Below are 10,279 nucleotides of genomic sequence, written 5' to 3'. Positions count from 1 at the left end.
TTGGTGGCTGATGATGGGATGGATCCCTAGGTGGGGTAGTCTCTGGATAGTCCATCGTTTCGTCTTAGCTCCAAACTTTGTCTCTGTTATTACAATTTCTAATGGTGTATTTTTTAAGTCTGTGTCTATGTATGTGTGTGCACAAGCTGGTATGGGGAAAGCCTAGAGCTGGAGTTCAAGTGGATATGAGCTGCTAATGAGCTGTTAGAAGTAGATGCAGGGAACCAAACTCATGTCCTCTGTAAGAGCACTGAGCAAGCACTTCACTAATGAGCCATGTCTCTAGCCCCTTGGTTACTATTTCAAATACAATATTCTTTTTTTTCCTTTTCTTGAGACAGTTTCTCTGTGTAGCCCTTCCTATCCTAGTACTTGCTCTGAAGATCAAGCTGGCCTCCAACTCAGAGAGATCTACCTGCCTCTGCCTCCTAAGTGCTGGGATTAAGTACCACCACTATCTGGAAATTTCCCAAAATTTTAAGGAATACTCCCCATCTTGCCTCTTTGTCACATCAAACTCTCTGCCTGTCCCAAGCATCAAGTAAGCGGCTCTGATTCCCTCAGAATCCTCCTAGGGCTCAGCACTTATTCTGGAGTCACTGACTCAGCCTCGCCTGCTCCTCTTCAAGCCTTGTTTTCTCCCAAGCCACAGCCAAAGCTCTTAACTGCTGAGCCATCTCTAGTCCCCTAACATCTCAAGCAGAGAAGTAACATTACAATCTTCTCAGGCTGATGCGGTTACCATGGGTACAGCATAAGGGACAGAATGGGGCAGGACAACCTTTTTTTCCCAAAAAGTAACAAAGAAAAATCATGACAACACAATAGCACACAATTCTCTAATCCCAGCATGTGGAAAGTAGAGGCAAGCAAATCTCTGTGGCCTGATCTACTTAGGAAGTCCAGGGCCAGCCAGGACTGCAGTGAGACCCTGTCTCAAAACAAAAGAAGACTGGATGCACAGACGGAGCCAACAAGAGGTGACTGCACACATCACTCAGTGCTCCCTGACCACTGTAAGCATTTTATATAGCATTTAACCTAAGGAATTAGAAAACCAAGGCATAAGGCAGGGGCAACAAAGAAGGCAAGTGTCTAGACTACTGAGGGTCAGTTCCGGTGTGTGCCTAGTGATCAGACCAGAAGGGGAAGAAAGCATGTCTAGTTGCTGCTAGGCTTCCTTCTGTATCAGAGGACGGGGCACCAGAGAAGGAGCACACTGTGCTTAGTGTGAATGCCAGATATCTGGGCTGGCGATGCAGCTCAGTGACAGAGCACTTGCCTAGCGTATGTGAGCGCCTAAGTTCCAAGTTCAATCCCCAGCACTGAACACACACACACACATAGAGACAGAGAGACAGAAACATAGACACACAATAACTAAGTTCTCCCTGTGAACAACTGGAGACTATAAACCACCCATGTGTAGGTGGTAACTGAAGCTGGCTGAAGGCTGAGATCAATAACTAAGAACAGAAAACCAACATTTAAATCACAGTAAGTATCATCTAGAACAGAGAAACACTTTTTTTTTTTTTTTTTGGTTTTTCAAGACAGGGTTTCTCTGTGTAGCCCTGGCTGTCCTGGAACTCACTTGAACTCAGAAATCCATCTGTCTCTACCTCCCTGAGTGCTGAAATTAAAGGCATGTGCCACCACACCCGGCTGAGAAACAGCTTCTTGTCTCTCAATAGGAAAGCAGCTAAATAAAACACAGCACTATCTATCCATTTTATGAAATACTACATAGTGGCCACAAAGAATGAAATGACTATTTACTAACATAGGATACTGCCAAGGTCCAATTTTTATTGTTTTATTTCATTTTGTTTTTAAGACAGAGTCTAACCTGAAGCTTGCTGGCCTTGAACTTACAGATCTGCCTGTCCCTACCTTCCTGAGTGCTTAGACAAAAGATGTACTCCACAGGGCTGGAGACATGGCTCAGGCACTTGAATGTTCTTCCAGAGGTCCTGAGTTCAATTCCCAGCAATCACATGGTGGCTCACAGCCATCGGAATGAGAGCTGATGCCCTCTTCTGGTGTGTCTGAAGGCAGCCACAGTGTACTCATGTTAAGTAAATAAATAAATCTTTAAAAAAAAAAATGTACTCCACAATAGTGGCTAAAGCCCATTCTTGAAACAAAGCATCAGAATGGCATATAACATGTCATTTGTGGACATAAACTTTAAAGACGTAAAATAACTTTTAAGTTTTTTCTGGGTTTACACATTCCAAGGACACATTCTCTCTAGGGAACAGGAATGAGAGAAAGAGTCAGAAATTGCTCCATCCCATATAAATTACTAACTACCAAGCACCCTGATGTTTGTGGTGCTAGGGATCAAGTACTTCACCACTGAGCTGCACTCTATCCCCAAAGAGAACGAGCAGGGAAGAAGGCTACCCTCCCAACCAACATGGCCTTCATGGTTAAATATGGCTTTGCACCTGCTCACATCTGAACACATTAACATAGCCTCCCAATGTTATACTCTCTCCTGAACCTCTGTGCCCAGGCTTGTCTTGGGATGGATCTTTGACTGGGGCCACTGAATGTGGAAGACCAAGGAAGACATGCCAGCATGCAGACCAAGAGCAGCTGCTGTTGTTCCAGCAGAAATCCTAAAGGGAGGATGGTTCTATGCTGCTAGGAAATGAGGCTGGGGCAACCTAGTGAGATCATGGGGTGAGCCAGTCTTACTAGCCAGAGTTAAATGAAGAGCTATGTCCTGGTGGGAGGTTTATGGTGAAGGGCAAGGACAGCAAAGCAGCAGAGAGGCCAGAGACTCGGACAGAAAGGAAGTGAGGAGGTACTATGGGGAGACAAGAAGTTGAGATAAAACCTTTTGTAGTAGCCAGGTGGTGGTGGTGGCACATGCCTTTAATCCCATTGCTCAGGAGGGAGGTGGATCTCTGAACTGGAGGCTAGCCTGGTCTGCAGAGAAACCCTGTCTCAAAAACAAACAAACAAGAGGCTGGAGAGATGGCTCAGTGGTTAAGAACATTGACTGCTTTTCCAGAGTTCCTGAGTTCAATTCCCAGCAACCACATGGTGGCTCACAACCATCTATAATGAGATAGAATGCCCTCTTCTGGTGTGTCTGAAGACAGCTATGGTGTACTAATTTAAAAAAAGAAAGAGCCGGGCGTGGTGGCGCACGCCTTTAGTCCCAGCACTCGGGAGGCAGAGGCAGGCGGATTTCTGAGTTCGAGGCCAGCCTGGTCTACAGAGTGAGTTCCAGGACAGCCAAGGGTATACAGAGAAACCTTGTCTCGAAAAACCAAAAAAAAAAAAAAGAAAGAAAGAAAGAGAGAGAGAGAGAGAGAGAGAATAAAGAAAAAGCAAAACAAAACAAAAACCACAACACCTTTTTTTTTGTAGTAAAGCATGATGGTATACACCTGTAATTGTAATACTAAAGGCTGAGGCAGGAAAACCAGTAATTCAAGGTGAGTCTGGGTTAGCTACAGTAGCTAAACCTGGGGTACAGGTACGGTGTTGGGGGTGGGAGAGATCCTCCTCTAGAAAGCAAGGCTGTGGTTGTGCAGCCCTCTGGCGACTGCACTCTTAACTTTCAGCTTCCTGAGCAAACATACTTGGTTGTGTTTTCCTGGTTACCCAAAGCAATGACACTGCTCAGTCCTTACCCAACAGCTGATTCACTACCACTTCTCAAACCACAGGCTCACTTACCAGCTGGCTCTAGGAAAAAAAACAAGCTAGTGTGAACTGTCAAAGTCCTCTTGGACCTGACCTTAGCCAGGAGAGCAGGTTTCATTTCAAAACTGAAAGGACTGAAGGACTGGGGAAATAGCGCAGCAGCAGACCAGAAACAGGTGGTTCCCATCAGAAGAGTCCCCGGCTGGAACGCAAACAGAAACCAGACCACTGATAAGACCTGGTTTACAGCGTCTGTCTCCAAGCTCTAGCAGCTGACTAGGCTGTCCACTGTTTACAGCAGGGCATGAACACACTTATGCCTCTCCAGGCTACTCAATAACTCTCTTCTCCAAAGCTAAAGCAACTTTCTGGTTTTATTGAGTTTGAGAATAACAGGGAGGATCCAATAACTGGGACATCAGGGCAAAGGGATCCATGGTCCTTCAAATGGGCCACATTTTGAGTACAAAATGTTATTACTAGCCTGGCATGGTGGTGGCACACGCCTTTAATCCCAGCACTCGGAGGCAGAGGCAGACAGATTTCTGAGTTCGAGGCCAGCCTGGTCTACAGAGTGAGTTCCAGGACAGCCAGGGCTACACAGAGAAACCCTGTCTCGGGAAAAAAGAAAAAAAAAAGGTTATTACTACCTCTTCCTGATTCCCCATTAATGGGTGGCAAAATTCCTGTCTCAGTAAAAACTTTCCAGTTTATTCCTAATGACCATTTGCTGTGGAGTGACACCACCAGAGGACAGCTCAATAGAAGTTGGGTTATGTGCCTGAGGTTCCACTGTGGCTAGCTGTGTGACTCAAGACATGCCACTGCACTTTTCTGGGTTCAGTTTCAGTCTCACCTGTAACATAAGAAGATTGGGAAACATCTGCACCAAGAAAAGTTTTAATTTCTTTCTTTCTTTCTTTCTTTCTTTCTTTCTTTCTTTCTTTCCTTACACGAATGTGAGGACACTGTTGCTGTCTTCAGGCACACCAGAAAAGGGCATCCGATCCCACTGCAGAGGGTGTGAGCCACCATGTGGTTGCTGGGACTTGAACTCAGGACCTCTGGAAGAGCAGCCAGCGCTCTTAATCAAGTTTTAATTTCTTAATTCAAGGCTACTTTTTAAAAAAACACACCTCAGGGCTGGAGAGATGGCTCAGCAGTTAAGAGCACTAACTGCTCTACTGGAAGTCCAGAGTTTAAATCCCAGCAACCACATGGTGGCTCAAAACCATCTGTAATGAGTTTTGATGCCCTCTTCTGGTGTGCCTGAAGAACAGCTACCGTGTTCTCACATATAATAAATAAACAAATCTTTTTTTTTTTTTTTTTTTTTAAGAAATACAGTTTGGGCTATGTTATGTAAATAGAAAGACTACAAAGAGTGATAATATGCCGTATATTCTAGAAGCTAGAAGATAAGAGTTTGAAATTTTTTACACTACAAAGAAAGGATTAATGTCTGAGGAGATTGTGCTATTTAACCCAATTTGAACACAAGTATACACAACGTAGATACATGTGAAAACATCACATTGTCCTCAAGAAATACACTTGCTTTCTGTTTTTCAGTTTAAGTATTAATTTTTAAAATGTATTTTCCATTAACTTATTCACTTTATATCCCAACCACTGCCACCCCCCACTCCTGGTCCCTACCCCCAGTTCCTAAAATTCATTATTTACTGGGGGGTTGCTATGCCAAAAGACAGTCTGTGGAAGTTGGTTCTCCTGCCACCCTCTAAGTCCCAGGGATCCCTCTCTAAGCTACCTTGCCAGTCCTCCATTTAAGTGTTAATTCACACTCTTGCCCCTCTCCTATGAAAACCACTCAAAGAAAATTTCAAATTAGTATTTAAAGCTACAAGCCAAGTGACAACACATATAAGGAGTACAGCTCAGCATCCTTAACATCTTTCAGTGAAGAGACCTGTGACTTCAGACAGCCATTAACACGGCAGTCCCTGCCGCCCAGCCTTGTGAGTTGCTCATCACCTAGTGGCGTAGTGAAGTAAATGCAGTTTGCAAAGAGCCCAAGTAACTTCCAGCCATTTTGTGACTTTCTCAAACCCACAGCAGAGCCTTCACTACAATCCCCCAGCTTCCGGGAGAGGAAGAGGCTCCACCTCCATTCATTTTCCAAGCTGAGGACTGCACACCCTAAGATTCGTTCTCCACGGTGGAAAAGGCTTTGCACTTAAATAATGTCAAGAAGTGACACACATTTGTTTAGCTGTGGCTGCAAAGTACTTAGAGGTGAGAGAGCTTTTGTGCAGGTAACCCAAGTGAAAGCAAAAAGGGGGAGACTGCAAGTGTGCCTGAAGACAAGCCAAGGCTGCCTGTGAAAGATGAACTAATACTGTGGGCTTCCAGGCGAGCCTAAAACTAATGAGACATCTCAACTAAATTTCAACTCAAAACAAAAAAACAGAGTCTGACATCATGGTGATCCCACGTACTTAGTAGCTAAGACAAGACTGTAAAGTCTAGGCAGCAGAACCAACCATGTCTCAAAAAAATAAGAGGAGAGAAATAATGTTTTGCCAATGAGAAAAATATTATCAGGAAATAAATCAGACATGATGATACATGCCTATATTCCTAGCACTAGGGAGGCTGAGAGAGGAGGATCAGGAATTCCAGGCTAGCTTGAGCTACAGAGCTAAACCATCTCAAAATAAAAATGAGTTAGGAGCCAGGCGTGGTGGCTCACGCCTTTAATCCAAGCACGTGGGAGGCAGAGGCAGGNNGATTTCTGAGTTCAAGGCCAGCCTGGTCTACANAGTGAGTTCCAGGACAGCCAGGGCTACACAGAGAAACCCTGTCTCGGAAAAAAAAAAAAAAAAAAAAAGAAAGAAAGGAAGGAAGGAAGTGGGGAGGGTGGCGAGAGAAAAGAAACCTTGCAAATGTTGAAAAAAAGTAAGAAATAAAAAATATTTTTAGTCCTTAGTATCTCAGTCAGATGTGGGGTATTCAACCAGCACTGCATGTGCACAGGGCGGCAGGGTACAGGGGCTAAGAGCAGGGACTCTGGAGCCAGGCTACTTTGCTCAAATCCCTCCTCACCTTCTTCACACACTATAAAACAAGAGTGACTACAACTAGACAAATGCATGTGAAGTCTACATCAGAGTTCTCTGTGTGCACACTGACTGCTTTTCTTTTCTTTTTTTTAAGATTTATTTATTTATTATGTATATGAGGTTTTTATTTATTGTTATATGTAAATACACTGTAGCTGTCTTTAGACACACCAGAAGAGGGCGTCAGATCCCATTACGGGTGGTTGTGAGCCACCATGTGGTTGCTGGGATTTGAACTCAGGACCTTCAGAAGAGCAATCAGTGCTCTTAACAGCTGAGCCATCTCACCAGCCCACTGATTGCTTTTCAACATTACTAGCTGCATCTGAACAGTCTAAAAGCTGAAGAGATGACGCTCAGTGGTTAAAGGGACTTGCTCTTGCAGAGGATCTGAGTTCAGTTCCAGCAGCCACATGGGGCGACTCACAACTGCCTATAACCCCATCTCTAGGGGGACCCAACACCTACTTCTGGCCTCCATGTGCACGCACGCGCGCACACACACACACACACACATACACACACGTGCCTAAGAGGTACATAAGAACAACAACAATGGTAAACATAACAAGAGACAAGGTCCTGCTTCTAGTCTAAAGAACACTATAACACTAAGATACAGGTCTTACTCAGCACCTACTTCTGGTGCAGGAACACCCAGCCCTTCAGTCACCAAACACACCAAGCACCCTTTCATTTCTTTGCATCTTGGGAAGAACCTGCTCAGAACAGAGACACAGGCAGAGCAAGATGCTTAAAATCATACAGGAAGGTCAGAAGGACAGAACCCATGCACATCCAAAACAGCAGACTCATTAAATTCAGCAAAATACATCTCTATGGTATAGCCTCTCTCATCCTCAAAAGTGATACAGCAGAATGGTTAACAGCAAAAGCTCTTAAGTCTAACTGCCGAGGATAAACTTCAGTCCATCCTCTGTATGCTGTCTGACTATACAAATGGATTTAACCTTTCCCTAGGCTATACTTATTGGTCTGTAAGAACTACACTGTAATTATGACAGACATTTGGGAAGTATCCTATTTATTAAATACCATGTCAAGCACTGTACCTGGCCATATAATTCATTCTGTAGAACTGCTCAAGGCCCCACAGTTACTGGTAATGTTGAACTGTCTGGGTAAGAGGCCTGCTACCAGAGCCTGTGTCCTCCCATCCCCCCATGTCTTCACCTACTCCGCCTCTCCAAGTACCAACAAGAGCAACTCCATAAAGTATTCAGCACAGGGTCTGGTCAACATTACTGTGACAAAAGCTAGCATTACACCTGTCATTCTGATCACACTCTCATTAAAGGAAAGGAATAGTTTGATCTTCTGTTGCTATAAACAAACACTCTAAGCAAAAACGTTAGGTGGAAAGAGTTTATTAAACTTCTACTTCCAGGTCATGGTCCATCATTTAGGGGAATTCAGGGCAAACACTCAAGCAAGGGCTAAAGAAGACACTATAAAGGAATGTACGTGCTCGTTCACTTACTCATACTCAGCTAGTTTTCTTTCCTTTTTTTTGAGTGCTGTACCTGCATGTACACCTGCAGGCCAGAAGAGGGCATCAGATCCCAGTATAGATGGTTGTTTGCCACCATGTAGTTGCTGGGAATTGAACTCATTATCTCTAGAAGAGCAGCCACTGTGCTCTTAACCAATAAGCCATCTCTCCAGCTCTCAGCTAGTTTTCTTATACAGCTTAGGCCCATTTCTGTCCATACTGGGCAGAGCCCTTTCCCATCAATTAAGACACAGTCTCACAGACACAGGCCAATCTGACTGAAGCAATTCTTCAACTTAGATAACTGAGGTATCCACATCCCAGAGGATTCTAGTTTGTGTCAAATTGACAATAAAAATTAACCAGGATACCTACCTGGATGTCAGCTCCCTGGGCAGTTTGGATTTGATTCTAGTACTTCATTTCTTCATTTTTACTATGAAGGTTTACTAGCATAGAGAGAAAAGGAAATATTTATTAAAAATATCTAGTCCAGGAACTGGAAAAATGGTTGAGTGGTTCAGAACTGCTATGTAAGTATGAGGACCTCAGGGCTGGTGAGATGGCTCAGTGGGTAACAGCACCCGACTGCTCTTCCTAAAGTCCGGAGTTCAAATCCCAGCAACCACATGGTGGCTCACAACCATCCGTAACAAGATCTGATGCCCTCTTCTGGAGTGTCTGAAGACAGCTACAGTGTACTTACATATAGTAAATAAATAAATCTTAAAAAAAAAAAAAAGAAGAAGAAGAAGAAAAAGTATGAGGACCTCAGCTTAGATCCCAATCCCTGTGTAACAAGGGTGAAGACCTGTGAAGGTGTGGTGAAGACCTGTAAATCCAGATTTTGCAGGAGAGATAGAAGACCTCACTGGTGCTAGCTGACTGCCATCCTAGCTAAAAAGAGCTACAAGTTCAGAAAGAGACACTGTCTCAAAGAAATACGGTAGGGAGTGATAAAAGAAGATAAGCAAAGCCTTCCTCTAGCCTGTAGACACATATGCACAGGTGCACATACTCCATACACACATGCACACACACAGAGACAGACAGACACATACACACAGAGACAGGGGGAAGGGGAGGCACCAGGTAGGCTTGTTGAGGCATAGTAATTCAGCACTCGGGAAACTGAGCCATTCAGATAGCCCAGAAGGTAAAAGCACTTGCTGTGAAGATTGACCACTGAGCTCGACTCTTAGGACCCACATGGTAGATGAATAGAAACTACTCCTGCAAGTTGTGCTCTGACCCCCACACATCCTGTGGCACCATGTGAACTATATGGCACATATGCATGCATACACATAAAAATAAACATTTAAAAACAGCCGGGCAGTGGTGGTGCACACCTTTAATCCCAGCACTTGGGAAACAGAGGCAGGTGGATTTCTGAGTTCGAGGCCAGCCTGGTCTACAGAGTGAGTTTCAGGAAAGCCAGGGCTACACAGAGAAACCCTGTCTCGAAAAACCAAAAAAAAAAAAAAAACCCACCACCATCAACAATAAACCCTGACAGTCACTCAGTGTAACAGCATTTGCTCTTACCCAGGACTTTGGTTCAAACCCATATAGTAATTCACCACCATCTGTAACTCCAGTTCTAGAGGAAAATCCCTCTTCTAACCTCCTTGGAAACCAGACACATGTGGTGCGCATATTAACATGCAGGCAAAAACTCATTTCCTTAAAACAACAACAAAAACTAGCTAGACATGGTAGGGAACACCTGCATCCCAGTACTCAAGGCTACATGGCCTGCTCCAGGCCGGCCTGCGCTACACACTGATGCCAGCCTGCGCTACACACCGAGGTCCTGTCTCTAATGCATAAAGCAAGCCCAGAACGATGGTACACACGTTCACTCCCAGGACTCAGGATAGAGTGAGGTGGATCACTGTGAGTTCATGGCCAGTCTGGTCTACATATCAAGTTCCCAGCCATTCAGAGCTACACAAAAAACCTTGTCTCAAAATAAAACATCTCGCTGGGCGGTGGTGGCGAACGCCTTTAATCC

General features: G+C 44.4%; 1 long non-coding RNA gene across 1 annotated transcript in view; it reads right to left on the bottom strand.

The window, feature by feature from the left end:
• LOC115063409 overlaps positions 1-10,279 on the bottom strand; it is a 23,367-nt gene that overhangs the window by 3,067 nt on the left and 10,021 nt on the right. Inside the window, exon 2 of the long non-coding RNA XR_003843274.1 lies at positions 8,638-8,711. This is a non-coding gene — a long non-coding RNA (uncharacterized LOC115063409). The remainder of the gene's footprint in view (positions 1-8,637; positions 8,712-10,279) is intronic.

Source organism: Mus pahari, chromosome 2, assembly GCF_900095145.1.
Source record: "Mus pahari chromosome 2, PAHARI_EIJ_v1.1, whole genome shotgun sequence".
NCBI lineage: Eukaryota > Metazoa > Chordata > Mammalia > Rodentia > Muridae > Mus > Mus pahari.
This window is presented reverse-complemented; position numbering and strand designations above follow the sequence as displayed.